This window comes from Rissa tridactyla, chromosome 9, assembly GCF_028500815.1.
Source record: "Rissa tridactyla isolate bRisTri1 chromosome 9, bRisTri1.patW.cur.20221130, whole genome shotgun sequence".
NCBI lineage: Eukaryota > Metazoa > Chordata > Aves > Charadriiformes > Laridae > Rissa > Rissa tridactyla.
The window spans coordinates 43,583,562-43,599,421 of record NC_071474.1 but is presented as its reverse complement, the minus strand read 5'-3'; the positions used below and the strand labels follow the sequence as shown (position 1 = coordinate 43,599,421).

Here is a 15,860-nt window from a genome sequence, read left to right as displayed (position 1 = left end):
GCCCATGGGGCTTTTCAAACACAAGCGTCACCGCAGTCCCTCCCACCCCAAGGTACATAAAGAGGCTGAAGAAATTTGAAAGGCAGGGCAGCTACTGTGAAGCCTGGATAGCAGGTAGATACCTCTGTAGGCATCTAGATCCCCTTGAAAATTTGGAACTGGCTTGTGAGTGGGATTAGGTCTTAGAGCATATGAGTAGCTTGAACTGAACAGTTTGCATAGGGGAAGCTCGCAGCCAAGGCAGGAACCAGAGAGAGAGATACAGCAAATTCCACATGCATGCACTAGCCTCAAGCTTCAATCCCAGCCTTGTAGGACTTTACAACCCTCTTCCCCATGTTCCCAGCCATGATTTGCCTCCCCTCCTCGCATGAAAGCTGTACCCTGACATCAGCAAAACTAAGTACCCGTCCAGGAGAAGAAAGTAAGATTGATTTGACTCCAAATGCTGCCACATGCATAAAGCCAACACACTGAGAAAAATAAGGCAGGCAATTTTATCCTACTCACTTTCAGCAACGGTGACATTAGGTGTTATTTGGTACAAGAGAAGAGCCAATATTTCCAAACTGAAGGGCAATTATTTAAAGCGGTGTCTTTAGAGGATCTGGAAGTGGTTCAGAGCTGGAGCGCTGACGAACAGCTTTTGACTCAGGATTGTGTTTATTGAGGGCCCAGCACATTTCTTGATGGTTTCACCCCAGTCCAGACTTTCCATTAAAAAAAACCCACACAAAGTTTCCAAAATTAGCCTTGTCCTGACTCCTCTCTGCCACCTGTAACCATCAGCTGGATCGGTGCTAAAAGCAGGTGCCGAAAGCTTTTGCAAATCCCATATTTCCAGCTAGAAGCAAAGGAAGGGCCGTGCTCACCTCACCGAGCTCTGGAGCCCCAGCCTAATAACGTAAATGTCAGCCGCTGAACCTCCAGCCGGCCTCTGTGGGCGTCTCTGGCACAGTAATGCATTGCCAAGATTGTGAAATATTAAATGAGGCGTCAGAGTCAAAAGAACAAAATTACGCATCTGAAGGCTGCTTTCCAATACCCTCAGGGTTTGGCTCTGGCTGCCTGTGACGTAAATGGGTATGGATTTATAGCAAACCTGCCCCAGCACGGGCGCCAGCGCTGGCAGGGAACAGGAGGTGGCTTGGTCCCCGAAAGCCCATGTCTCACGCCTGCCGGAGGCGAGTGAATATCCACAAACTCCATCCCTGTGCTAGGTGTGCTGCTGCACTGCCCCTTGCTATTGCCAGGTCCCCGGTGACGCTCAGAGCCCCCCAGCTCCCTCCAGGAGGTGAGGCTTTCAGAGTTCCCCATAGAGTCTGAGGCAGAGGATGATGGATGAAGGCTCCCAGTGCCAGACTACTGCTTTCCCCAAAAGTTCATTCCATTTTGCCACAGGAATGGCCAGCAAGCCTCAGCAGGAGGCTGCTGTAGGTGCTTTGTGAAAAGCCCCAGTCAGTGCCTTGGTACATCCGCTGGCACCAAAGCGGCTTTAGGAGATTGAGCTTTACAGACCTGATCTGCCAGAAGTGAAATAAGGAGGCTCTGCCAGAATGGCAGAGACATCCTGGAGAGCAGGCAGGGAAAGAGGGGAGAGACGCCGAGATACTGCAAGCATGGAAATCCAATTCCTTGTTAAATTGGAAAAAGGCAGGTCTTTGAAGACAACGCTGATAGGGTAACATCTCTCAAACAGAGATGAGGCTGCAGGTTGGAGAAGCAGAAAGGCACTCGTGTGTACACATGAGCATGTGGAGGAAAATGCTTGAGAGCGCCCATAGATGTAATACTGGAGAATATGGAAATTAACACAGAAAACAGCCTGGGAAATCAAATAACCAGTGCCATGCAATGGGCTGAACGCAATTTGAGCGGCAAAGCTGCTCTGCAGCTACACAAGGGAGATGCGACACCCAAGACATCAGGAGCAGCCATTAGGATCAGTCAGCTTCTGAGGCTTTTTAGGACCTATTTTTGCAATTCTACACAGTTATTCTGCAGGATGTTCAGCCCCACCCTTCCCCAGAGAGGCTCATCCTTTTCTCTTGGCATAACCTCTCCATTTGTTTGAGGTGGGAGCCTGGATCACTCAGCCATCAGGAGGGCAGGTGTCCTGGCCTCAGCTCTTCAGCCAGCTCCTTGCAGCAGCAGAGCCCAAGGAGACCTAGAGGCAGGTCTCCAATCTCATCCCAGGGGATGAGGGCAGGAAGGAGCTGTGCTCCTCCGTACACCAGCCCTCCAGCTGCTGGTCCAGCACTACACCCCACCAGTCCCATCCCACAACGCTGTTATTCATAGCCCCTTTGCCATGTTGTTATGGTAGGAGCATGGAGCTGTTATCCACCAGCATCCTGGCAGAGCACTGGAATTACAGTCTGCTCTGTGAAGTCTCTCAGGTGCTTCAGCTGGGTACAGCGTTTGTCACGCCCTTGAGTGCCACGTGAAGCTGCCTCCCCAGCACCGCAGTCTCCTGGGCCAGCACAGCTCTATCAGCTGTCTCCTCCACCCAGCATCAGCAGTCTTGTGGGGCTGGGGAAGTCTTGTGCCGAGGCACATCAATGCCTGCAGCCAAGCACCCCAGCCTCAAAGGGCTTGAGCCACCAGGAGGGTCTGGTGGAGTCAGCGCTCACCAAAACAGGGTAAGATCTGGTATGTTGTAAAGGAAACTGCCTCTCCTTCAGAAAGCAAGGGATGTTTGCAAAGTGGGAATGAGAAATGACAACCACAGGAGGTCCCGCCACCTTCAAACTCCAACTGCTCCCAACACACCAGCCAGGATGAAAGCGCCAACATCTCTATTCTGTTAATGAAAAACATGGCAGGTGAAGACCATGTTTGCAAAAAATATTTAAAGCACAACTATTTCATCACTTAATCCCCCTACATCTGTGTTGAACCAAGATCCCTTGATACTCCTGGTCTCTAGGTCAGAGCTTTTTACCCGAAGTCACCACAAAATTGCCATTTCACACCCAAACCCTGACCTCCACTTCCTCTCCTACAATCTGATGGGTCCATAAAGTTTGTCATGCAGCACTCACACCATGGCAGACAGATGAGTGCGAGAGGGCAGGCACAGTGGGCCAAGCAGACAAAAGGAGTCCCTGGGATCACCAGTCTCCAAGGATTGAGCAAGTACTGTCTCAGCAACTTGGACCTCACAGGGTTCAACAGTGCCAAGGATGCTACCCCAGCAGGAAAGGGCCATCTGAGGCATGACACCAAACAAACCCACCTCAAAGATCTCTGCTTTGCATGCTGCTGCTGTCTCTTGGAAGGGCGATACCTCAACCTGCAAGTGTTAGGAGCTACTGCTCTCAGAGCTGCAAGGACAGGGGCTTTAACACAGCATAGATATCAAGTGAAGACATTCACAAAGTGCAGTATAGACAAATACAAAGCCCAGAGCTGTCTATGGCAGTCAGAGTCCTGGGCTGCTGCAGAACAGATGCGTTACAGCTTGAGCTCTGCTGACAGAAGAGGCTGTAGGCGACAAGCCCCTGCTGGGATAGGCAGGGCTGTTTCCAGTCTGCTTCTCAGCTCTAAACTGGTGCTGCAGGTCTTACATCAACCAAGGGAGCTCATATTGTTGAAGGGAAGGAAAGATTTAAGTACCCTTGTTAATCATGGTGTCAAGAGTTCATGATGATGTTGAGAGAGAGGAGAAAAAAAACAACAATGACAGCAGCAGTATATTGGGCTAGGAGATCCAGGCTTCCCTGGGCAGAGGCAGCAGCTGTCCTTGCCTCAGGGAGGCAGAAAAGCAGCTTCCAGTATTACATGCATACGGTTTGGGAATTTCAAAGGGTGTTAAGGGCATACAGGTCCATGCCTTCCTAATCCTAGCTCTTTTCATCCTACTTCTCCTAGGAATGAATCAGAAACAAACCCTAAACAGCTCTTCTGTTTGCCTAGGTGAGTTTACCACAGGAGCTGGTGAGCTTTGCTCTGCGGTCCTATCCCAGCCCCTACGTGGCCTGTGAGCAGCCCTTAGCAACTGTCTCGCTGACTATATGTAGTCTTAACTACAGGATGGCGTTGTGCAACTGGTGCTTTTTGTTTCTGTCAAGCACCTCTTAGGATGGATTCCTTCACTCACAAAACCCTCAAGTATTTTTGACACTAGCTCTCCCACAAAATTATTTCTGCACGAATCGTCACTGCTTGCAAGTATTTTTGTGCCTGGAAACTCATTGACTGAAGGAAAGAGGGTCCCTGCAGCCTCGACACCTGTCCCTGAACTTGAGAGCACCATTTCTGAACAGTGACAGGCTTTCCCCAGCCTAATTAGGGCTGTCTGAGTACAACCAGTCCTTCCCTGCGTGGCCAGATGCTGCATTGTGCCGCTAGCCCAGAGAGAAAGCAAGCAACTTCGGTTGTACTGACAGAATTCCTAATGGAATAATTAAACCCAAATAATTCAATTAACATTGCAATTGAGTAATTGCATTTAGAGCATTGCTGTAATTGAGCAATATTTGTATTGTCCCAGCAATGAGGGTAGGCACAAGTCGCCTTTCAACAGGCAGAGGGAGACAGATGGCGCTAATGAAGGGCAGAAGATAAATGCGAGGTCACTAGATTAAGTGCTCTTCCTTTTTTGGCTAGAGAAGAAAGTCAAGCCACTGTGATCCTGTTGCCTTTAAAAGCCTAAGGAACAGAAATAGAAGAGACTCTGCAGGATTGCAGGAGTCTGCTTTATCGTTAATTACTTTTTATTGAAAGCTCGCAGCCCGCTTGGCATTGCATCAACAAGAGGGCAGCCGTGGTCCCTGCCTAGCTAGTCCGTTATCTTAATCAAACTCTGCTTCAGAGTCTAGACATCAGCAGCAAATGGGGAGCTAAGACTTCAGGAGGAATTTCTGCCTCCCTTAGCAACCTGAATAAGCCTGCAGCAAGTGTCAGGCCAGAAGTCAGAAGACCAGATCTCGTCAAGATAAAACAGGGACAGAAAAATAAAACATTCAGTTTTAGGATGCCTCACCTGTTGTGCTAGGCGTAGCTGCATCTTGAGAGTCTGCAGGACTGAGACCAGTGAGGATGCTCTGGGTCAGTGAAGATGGCAGTTAAATCGCCACCCACGCCACCCCCACTTGCATTGCAGCCCAGTTCTGGGAAAGAGCATCCAAACTGGTTGCCCCACTGTCTGTCAAGTTTGACCCAAGCAAATCCACTAACTCTTCTTTCCCCAAAAAAATAAAAAAAGAGTGGTATTGCAGTGAATGTAAACACCAGTATCTCCTGTTTACCTGCTAGTACAGAGGTTTCAGGTGCTGGGTGTTTTTCTTTTCCTTGAGGCTCAACCTGATGATCAGCCTTGGGAGATCAGGCACTTGGGTTTTCAAGGATCAGCCTCTACGCAAACAAGAGCTGCAGCTTACCACTTCCTGGCCTGTATTTGGAGAAACAGGTGTTTCCTGGGAATCCAACTTTATCATGTAGCCAAAGATGCTGGGAGTGGAAAGGCTAACAGCATGGTTAACCCCTTCAAGTCTGTGAAGTCACTGCAAGCATGATGTACATCACCTCTAGCTACTCTGATCTGTGTTCTTCGCACCTCCATTACAGTACTGCAAATCTGCCTCTCTCTTCCTCTCTGCAAGTAATTTCAGCTTTGTTTCCCCACTCCTAGAGATGTCTAAGCAATTTAAATTTGCTTGGCAATTTTTTTTTTTTTTTTTTAAGAAAGAGGCAATTGATACTATTTTGCTGTCTGCAGCTCTCTCCCCTCCCACTCTCAGCAACTTCTAAGCTTGGTGGTTAATTACTATGAGACCTCTACACCTCTATCAGTGTTAGCTGGAATGTTTGTTTTTTTTTTTTTTAAACACCTTGCACATCAATAAGCAACTAGATGGAAAATAGTCCTACTGATGCTCCCACTGTTGGGGAAACCAGCATGCTGATTCAGGCTCTATCAGGCATCTGCATTCATGTGGATGACAGGTACAACCTGCTCTGTAAGAGACCTCTGATCACCATGGTCCACATTAGGTTCTCCTATGCCCACCGCAAGACAAATCCATAGAAACTAGGCTTTTTAAACTCAGCTCATTGCTCTCATTTGAGGCAAGTTGTCCGCACATGCGAAGTTGACTCAGTTTTACTGTACTTGAAAGACATTTTCAGCGTCTTTTTCCAGGCACCCATAGCCAGAAAGGAGTACAGGACCCTCTCTGGGTGGGAGAATGCTGCCAACAACCCCAGGGTCTCTTCCAGCCTGTGACCCTGGGGGTGCGGGGGTGGGGCAGCTGGCCATGGGCTACCTTCATCTCAGTCCCCACACTGCCGCTTGGGTTTGTGGAAAAAGGAAACAGAAGCAGGTCTGTTCCTTTGGGTGCTGAACATCTTGCTTGGCAGAACAAGCCACAGAACTGAATTCTGGCTCCTTTTCCTTCAAGGCACACAGCAACGCAAGTATTGGAAGGGACAAACATGTCCTTGTGACTGGAAAGCCACATGATGGTGACGAGTCTGGGTCTGACTCATAGCCCAAGTGATGCTGTAATACACCACCACTGGCCTGCTCTGTCCACCCGAGCACTGAGAGCTTTAGCATTCACGTCCATATTTACTGTGGGATCCCATTTTCCCACCACAAGAGCAATCCCAAACCTAGGGGGAGAGTTTTCCTTGCTTACTGTAGCAGCCTGTCTTCCGATTAAGATCTTGCACACAAAGTCATTCCCAGCTCTCTCAGGGAAACATTACCAGTGTTTCTTCAGTTGTGCTTGGGCTTTCTGTGTGCTTTGGTTTTATCAGGTGTTTGAGTAAGAACAACTAGCATTAGTGTGCTCCAGAAAATCCCAATGTGCAGCTCCAGTAAGCCCAGACACACGCACAGTGGCATCATTATAGGAGCAACACTAGTAGCTGTCTCTCTGCACACTCCCTTTGAAAGCAGGGATTGCATTAAAAACAAAAGCAGCAAAATCCCTGCAGCAACACAGATTTACACTGAGGCAGGTCACCAGAGCTGACTGACACTTCCAAGAAACATTGCAAAAATCTTTGCGGGTTTGAGGAACCCTGCCCTGGAGCTGGGGGGTAGCAAAGTCTCATTGCCTCAGGAAAGTCCCGAGCAGATTCTCATCAAGCGCTGTGTACTGCAATGGCCAATTCCTGAACTCACTAAATGCAAACAAGAGTTGGGCTATTCCAGCATATTGCATGTTTGCTGGAAAAGTATGTGTTTTGGGGTTTCAGAGCTGCATTCTGGCTTCTGTAGGTGGGAATGAGGTTGCCATTAGCCCCTGTTTCTGCCAGTAGTCCATAGTTAATATGCTTGCTCACAAAGTGGGTAGAGAGATACTGGAGCTTTTTTTTAATAAAAGAATGATTAAAAATGCGTTTTCTGTGTTTATATGTACACATGAAACATACAGCTCAACATCAGCAGGTGACAGTGCACATACATCTCCCATCTCTCCAACTACCCTGTTGCACACTAGTTGGTGGAAAAGCAGTTGCTACCAGTTTCAAGAGTCCAGCCTCCAAATTCCCTTTCTTTCCTTGAAGAAACCCCAAACCAACTGATTTTCCTTCAGACCAAAAGAAGGATTTCAAGTTGCAAGAAACAGAAAATAGCTTTTGTCAAGGAAAGAGGAACTCATAGTCTCCCCCACCCCACCCCACTTTGATCCAAGTAGAATTTTTCAGTTGTGCTGCTGGTCTTAAAGGGTAGGAAATAATTATACGCAAAGCCCAGTTTACTATTTGGTGACTTTTTTCATATCAGCCAGTGAATAGCCCATTTGCACTTGGAAAGGTATCCAGGTCCCAAAAGCCACAACCACTGTCATCTGTCAGAGTCAGCAGCAAGTGCCAGAAGCCAGCTGCGTGATGAAGAATAAGCTGCTCTCCATCCTTTTGCGAACGCTTCCAGATCCGCGGGCCTTTAGCTTTGCTGCAGACCTGTTCTGGAAGTTGTCCTCCCCAGCCCCAAGACAGGACTCAGCTATTCCGCCGCTTCCAATAGTAAAATCGCCACTGCACAGCAGAAATCCATGCCTGCATGTCTAGCAGGAGCTGGTTTGGAGAGATGGAGCAGCATGACTCTCTCTGGTGGCGGGATGCAGTACACCAGCCTGTGCTTCACCCAGCATCGCAGGCTCTGCCCGGAGAAGCTGTCACCCAGCAGCACTTGAATGCTCTGCCACCTCTAAGTGAGGGAACTCGCTTTGTGAAGATGGGTTGAATATGGCACTCTTCCCCCTCCTGTCCTCTGCAGTGGTATCTCCTGCCTCAGTGCCCACAAATCTGGAATTAAGTTTCTCTAGCACTAAGCAAGCTGATCACACAGGCTGCGTCAAGGCTCACATCCAGGGGACGACTGTCTCCCTGCCAGACGTTCCAGTGTTGTGTCGTGTCAAAAGTTGACAGCACATCCTTTCTTCCCCTCCCGTTCAACTGACAGCATTTACTTTGTACAGATCAGACCACCATGCAGGCCTGTTGATCTGTGGGGGCTGAGCGGCATGGTACACCGCAAGCCTATGAGATAACCTGTTCTCAATAGATATTCTCCATACAGAGGCCTCAAGTCACACCAGCTCAAGCGTCTGCACCATGTAGTGCTTATCACAGAAGCAGCCTTCTCCATTAATCTCTTGGCAGCATCCCTCTGAGGGAAGACATGGCCCTCACCACTTCCATCCCTGTAGGTACAAGGTAAAACAAGTAACTGGCCAGCAGAGAGTCCTGCAAGTGAGAGCATCTCCAACAGAAAAAAATGCAGACATAGCACAGTTAAAGAGCACTGCCAAGGCTGTAGCAACCAGCAGGGGAACGAATGCAGGGTCAGGGCTTTAAACTGACACCCCACCACCCCAGGGACCTGCACACCCTTCAGTCAAGGAACAAGGTCAGAGCCCACCAGGGCTCCTCCAAACCAAATGCCAACTAGAAAGAGCTGCTCGGATTGCTCCCTGCTGTCCGCCACCCCATCTTGCTCAGTGGTTCGCCCCACAGGTGCTCCAATTTCAGTCTAATGCAGGTCACTGACACTTTTCTCCAAGTGGTTCTGGACTTCACATAGCACATGGGTCAGCCCCATCTCCACTTCAGTCTCATGCCCCCTGGTGAGTACCAAAGTATTAGTCTTCTTCCAGGTGACAAATTATTACATAAAAACCCCACTACCCAGATGGTTGGGTTTTTTTCCTTTTGGTAGGGCATATAAGCAAGTAGATTGTCTTTTTTGATCCATATCACACTTTCTCCTATTTTTGTCACGTACACTGCTCTATTACACAGCATACATCTTTGTATCAAGAAATACTATAATAAACTCGTATGTAAGTGGTATTTAAACTGGTTCATGATGTTTCCAGGGAGAACAATACCAACAGAAAGAAATCTAGCTTGGTAAATGCTGCCCAGGAACAGCCCTGATCATCCTTACACTGCACTGCACAGCCTTCATTAACTTACAAATGAATTCCTGCTGTGTCTCATGGCTTTCTTCAGATGTTATTATTCCAGCCTCCAAGGACATAAACAATTCTCTTGATTTAAGGAACTAGGCTGAGATGCTGCTTGACTGTGGCTTGGGGAGGGGCAACAGCATTGGAGAAGATGTTTTATTCAGGAAAACAAAAAAATTACTTCCAAATAGAAGCAGAGGTCCAATTTAAATAAACTTACAGGGCATAAGATGGGGAATTCATGGTTAAAGAGAACAATAGCAATGAGGATTTGTATTACTGCAGCTATTCTCTTCATTCAGGACCCATATCACAGCAAACAGTTGATCACCTTCATCTCTCTCACCTGAGCACCGGTTCAAGACAACCTTGTGGAATCTTTCTAGATGATGAAACCCTTCTCTTCATCCAAGAGATGCCCTGCACCTGGTCTGAACATAGCATCTTGCTGCAGAATAAGAACTCCAATCCCTTCATTTACCTACTGTTCTTAGGGCAAAGGCTTGTTTTCTTTTTTATTAAAAAAGTCCTGGTCTAAATAGAGAAAAGGAAAGAGGCAAGAAGGCATATGTATGTGGGCCTAAAACTAGATGTGACATCCACTGTTCCAGACCAGGGCACAGCAATCTGTCACCCAGACACTTCACACACTAACTCTGCTTACCCCAGAACAGGCGCAGCAAGGACAACGCAGAGAGTCAGGCTGTTGCAAGCATTTGAGAAGGTTCATGAACCGCAGCCACATTTCCCATTCCTCCCACACCAATTCCCCTTTCATCCACTGCTGGCAAAAGTAATCACCGTGTGCCACCTTGGGCTCACTGCTGGAGTGAGACAGGGTTCCCAGCTCAAGAGACCTACATGACCTTAGCACTCAGGTCCTCTTGGAGACCTCATAGCTACTCCAGGCACAGCCCCCTTCCCACAGCTTCTTATAGCACAGTATTTCCAGCACTGGTGACAGCCTAACAAAAGTATCTCATCTGTCCTGAGCTCAGGGTGAGCAACCATCTGCTCTGGCCCCTTTCCCTGCATCACAGGGGTTTTAAAAAAAACTTCAATAATTTGTCTCTCCTCCCAGTTGTGCTTTTGCCCAACATACATCACTCCCCCACTTTCACTGTCTCACTCCATCACCACACACGCCATTTAGCCTGTCACTCATTGCCTTACAATGCAGCTCCAGTCCTACATGACCCCCTATGCCCCCAGTCCTAAATTCCCATATCACTCCGCCTCATATCACCCTCCAGCCCTGCTGGTGCTCTCTGTACCAAGGCTCTGAGCCTTGCCCAGCTCTCCACCACACACATCAGCAATGGCCTGCAATACCTTCACCCACATTAGTCACTGGCCTCCAAGCAGCTCCCAAGATACACCATCACCCAGGTCTGTCAGCAAGTTCCTAAAGGCAAATCACAGTGCAAGTTGTACTTGGGGCCAGGGTGACATTTTCAGGGCTCTCCTGTGACCTCCTGTAACTCCTCTCAGCACCGTGGGTTCCCCCCAGAAGCTTGTTACAGCTCTGACAGTTGCTGCTGACCAAGAGCCATACATCCAACTAAGTCATACTGACAGTCCAGTATTTGTGCAGTGCCCATGACGCAGAACAAAACCAGAAACATTTCTCACCTTGTCAGAGCTTCCCACATCCAGCCATTGGCAAATTGCCTCTTGAATATCCTGGGTACAGCACAGATAGTCCCAAAGCCAAGACAAATTATGCATCTTCCAGCTACTTTACTGATTCACGTACAGTAGTCATACACCTTCCCCTCCTCTCCACCCCAGAAATACCATGAACATAGCACATACCATCCCTGCAAGCTCCCCTGCTTCCTTTGCCTCTCCCAGGGCTGCTCTGCAACCATTTAACTCCTCCTGGGTGGAGCCCTATGGCTCCCAGGTGGATGGGATCAGCTCAGGTGAGATGAGGTAGAGCTGACTACCCTAGGTGAAGTTAACCCCTCGTTCCCCTCTATATGCTTGCTAGCTTGTCGCAGCGCCTCACAAGGCTCTGCTTCAGGGATATGGCTGCAGGAATCTAAGTCCCCCAGGAAGCAAGTTATTGCTTAGGAGATCCCATCACCTGGGTCCCCAGCTAGAGAAAACCACAGGGGTGGTAGACCCTCATTTGGGCACGTTTGAGGGGTAGAACCCACCCAAAGCTCACAGCACTTTAAGCTCATGCATTGATGCTTACATCTGATACAGTTCCTAGTCTGCCGCTGTCTGGGAAATGTCTGACTTGCCCACATCGTCCCCTTATGAGTTAACAAAATCAGCTGTGTCCATCTCCATTCCTATTCTCTTCCTTTTTATGCAGCTTTCCAACACAAAAAGAATTTTCCAGAAGAGGTCTATGGCTCTTTTCTTCTCTGCTGAGCAGCTGCAGAAGATAGGTTGCCAAATACAACCTAGCTGCCTTGGCAGTCTTTGCTGGGTTGTGATACCACCAAGTTAAAATGGTGTGGATTAAAAAAATTGCTGATCAGCATCAGAAGTGAGCTGCCAGGCTGCTGGGATCCACAAAGAAAGCTCACAATTAAAGAGAGATGGTCTCTAAGGATTGTAGGTGGACAGTATCTGCTACCATGCTGGCAACTCCCTATGATCTCTTCAGACATGACTGCGTGAAGACAGAGAAAAGAGATGAAAAGGAGTCCTTGAGATGAGTAAACCCAAAGTGGTCAAAGATTTCAATGGACTGAGAGAAATACTACAAAATCAAAGGTACTTCTGTGTTGTCTGTGTCACTGTTGCCCTGGACCCGATCTCAAAAACTTGAGTACTCATCTGGGACACAGAGACACACACTGGGAAGCAGAAATAAACTTTTCAAGCCTTGGGAAAGGCTGAAATTCTGAATAATTCTGAGTTTTTCTGAATTGTCTCATTCCTTCACAACCAGCCCTATTTGCACCAGGGAGCTGTGGGGCTGGCTATGTCTGAAGCATAGACTCAGGCAGGTTGTGGCCATGTAAAGAGGTCCGTCCTCAGTTCTGCCAACACTCCTCACACAGCTCTGCCTTGACCTGCAGCATCTGCTGCTTTTCTGTTGCGGTCCCTCAATATAACTTCAATCCAGGTTCTGCCTGTGGCGCTCCTTCCTGTGTCCCCTTCCCATGCACCCAGACCAGACACGTAGCAAGGACGAACAAAGTGCTTCACCCAGCATTAAGCCGAGTGATGGGAGGTGAATCACACACTTCACCAACATTTGGCACATCCAGCAAGGGTCAGATATGTCAACTGCAACCTGTGAGGAGACTCTGGTGAGAAATGTCCTAATGTGAGAATGACAGAGGGAAGTGAGATAAAGCAGTTAGAAAAGGAGAGAAGAGACCAGAGTGCCCTGAAACGAGTGAGAACAATCAGAAGGGAAAAGGAAAAATGAGGACTGGCTGTTCTGCATCACAACCTGAAAGTAAAATCTACCTGAAGGAGAAGTCAAAGTGAGCAAATAGAGATACAAAGAGAGAAATTGTCTCCTGTTTGTGAACGTTATAGGAAAGATATAACCCAACGCCCAGCAGGCTCCAGGCACCTTCCCTGGAGCAAAGACCATAATCAGACAACAGCGTCTGACTGTGCGTGGCAGCAGCTCTTGAAGGGAGGCCCAGAGATTAAGGATGCTGCAGAGAAGAGGGTGCTGCAGAGAAGAGGGTGAAGGTCTGCCAACACCTGCAGGTTCAAAAGCACCCACTCCAGCACGAGGAGATGCACAAGCAACGGATGCTAAAAGCAGTCACCTCTATCTGAATGAGAAAATCTGGGAGGCCTTGGGGACACAGGTTACTTCACTGAGAGTTTCCTTTGTGTATTCACACTCCTCTGAAAGTCGATGTGCACCGCAGCCTGCAAGGGATGCTGCACGGCTCCGTTTTGCCCACAGGGGTCCAGTCTCATGTGCTGAGCCTCAGGCACCAAGGTTAGATGAGAAAGACAGAAGCGATACCAGTCTTCTTACTTACTCTGTAGGCTGTAGGGGAAAGATCTCTCTGTACACATAGATACGGCTTAGTTATTTTAGATAAACTTTATCTGGAGGGAACCAGATACCAATAAAGTAGTGTTTCACACAATGAAAGAAGTACATAGAAATTTTGGATACAAACTTTAAACTGAACAGCAGTAAAATGAAGTAGTCTTCCATTTTAATTCAAACACAAGGGGTATATGATGATATCAGCAACAGACCTGGAGAAAATGGGAATGAGAGCAGCCCGGAAGCCAGACTGCGGATTTAAGGGAAAAATCTAAATTTAAGTTCTTGCTCTGTCTCAGGTGTTTATATGGAGCAACTCTTCTGGGTTTTCTCTTTCTCAGGCTGTAGAATGAGGAAAGTATCTTTGCCTCAGAAGGTCAGTATGTGGACAAAGGGGAATATGAAGAGAGGCTGGGCTGTGTACTTTATCACAACGCAATAATTCTGACAGAAGGCAGGAACAAGTCAAAACGGGAATGGCGGCTCTGCCACCACAACTAGAGGACCAAACACATGAACAAGGCACGACGACAACCTGCAGTTTATTGGGATACTACTGCAAACAGCCTTCATCTCATTTCCACAGCTACAGTACCCTCTACTTAACTGCAATACATTTAATCAAGATGTTTCTTAGGGAACCAAATAAAGCTCGATGATGCTTAATGGCTGGGGCTTAATGGCTGGGTTGTTTAACTGGGCTGATAATTTTGATTAATTAAGATGCCTGCAGGTGTTGGAGCAGTACTTAGGCAACAGCTTTGATGTTCAGAGGCAAAGGGGGTTTTGTATCCCCTTCAAAAGGATTTCTGGCAGCGCTATTTCAGCAAAGCAAAACTGCCTTCAAGCCCTTGCAAAAAAGTTAACTCATGTAGTTGGCAGTAGCCCCCAGATTTCTGGGAAGCTTGGCAGCCTGCATGTCCTTTTGACCACTTTCCTCATGGGATGACCTATGGGAAAATAAACCCCAACCTTTTGCCTAGGGCAGCCTCTGTCTCCTTGATAGGAAGAAAGCAAGAATGTGAGAGGATCTCCCGGCGGTAATGGTGCATTCAGGCAATGGATCTGATCAGAACAGCAAATTGCCCACCCCAGGACCAATGTTTATACTCTGTTGAAAACAGCCATAGAGCTTGTCCTTTTGAGCAGTGGAAAATACGAAGCCTGGCTTCCTATGAGTTTGTCTCCCGTGTTCATATAACACTGTGATTTCAGCTTCCCCCTGCCAGCGTATTTCCCTTTCCCTGCAATTCCTTCCCTATCCTGCTATGTCACCAACTTGCCAGCTTCCCCCCGTGGAGCAGTGTGGATGACCCACTGCAGCCAGGAGTAAGGGTGTACAGAATGACTGGCCAGCAGAACAAGAAATCACACTGGAACTTCCCCCTTAGGCAGTACTAATTTGTATTTCCCTTTTCTATTCAGTGGACAACTTTCTTATACTTACCTCAGATTTTTGTCTCTTTAATGCAGATAAAATGCCCCCAGGTTAAAAAATATCTGGGGAGAAAATAGGACATGGGTACCAGTGTGGCATACACTCTTTTCCATAGGAAACTAAAATACTGGAGAGAGGCACAATAAGCCAAACTCGTTGGTGTTTTCAGTGTCAAACATTGACATTAAATTAAGCAGAATTTGGTGATTTAAGGCTTGGTAAATCACTACGGCCAACTATAAAGGCAACATTACCTTGTAGACAGAGCACTGGAATGGCGCTTAGAAGAGCAGAGTTATACTCTGCTTTGCTGTGGATTTACTGAATAAATTTGGGCAAATGCTACCTTCACATGTGTATAAATACAAGTCAATCTTCCACTTCTCTTGTAATCTGTATAAGAAATGCAAAAATGAAGCAGCACATTGTCTAGGGACTACAAAAACAACCTTTTTCCAAGAAACAGCCTTCTTGGCAACCACAGGTAGTACACACTGAGTCAGGAGGAATGATCTCAGCCTTTTCATACATCTGCATTGTTCCCCTCCACCACAGCTTTGTAGAGTAGGAATAAGAGACATTCAAATGCAATTTATGGAAACTTAAGCAGATACAAATTGGAGTAGCTCCTTAGTGTTATCAGCATATCTGATAGCTTGTGATGATTCATAACTGAGGTTATCTGCTTTCCAGTGCGTTAACTAAAGCAGAGGTTGCGTGGTATTATTCTGACCCAAGCAATGGGTCCACTTTTAAGGTAAGTGGTTGCAATGCCCAGACACCAGCTTAATTTGTCCTACAGCTCTAATGCAGTATATTAGAAACATACTGTGAATTCTGAAAATTCCTGACAAAACAAAAAAATACACCTGGAAACTGACTGTCAATGTCTTCAATCCATCATGGAGAATTCATCTTTTCATTACAGCCTCCCACAAATTTAACCGCATGGGTACTATCTGCAACCTATTGGTCAATTATTTTCCTCTACTTCTATGCCAGGAGA

General features: G+C 47.4%; 1 protein-coding gene across 1 annotated transcript in view; it reads right to left on the bottom strand.

Moving 5' to 3' along the window:
- LOC128914844 (thymosin beta-15A homolog) overlaps positions 1–15,860 on the bottom strand; it is a 195,681-nt gene that overhangs the window by 108,726 nt on the left and 71,095 nt on the right. The window lies entirely within an intron of this gene.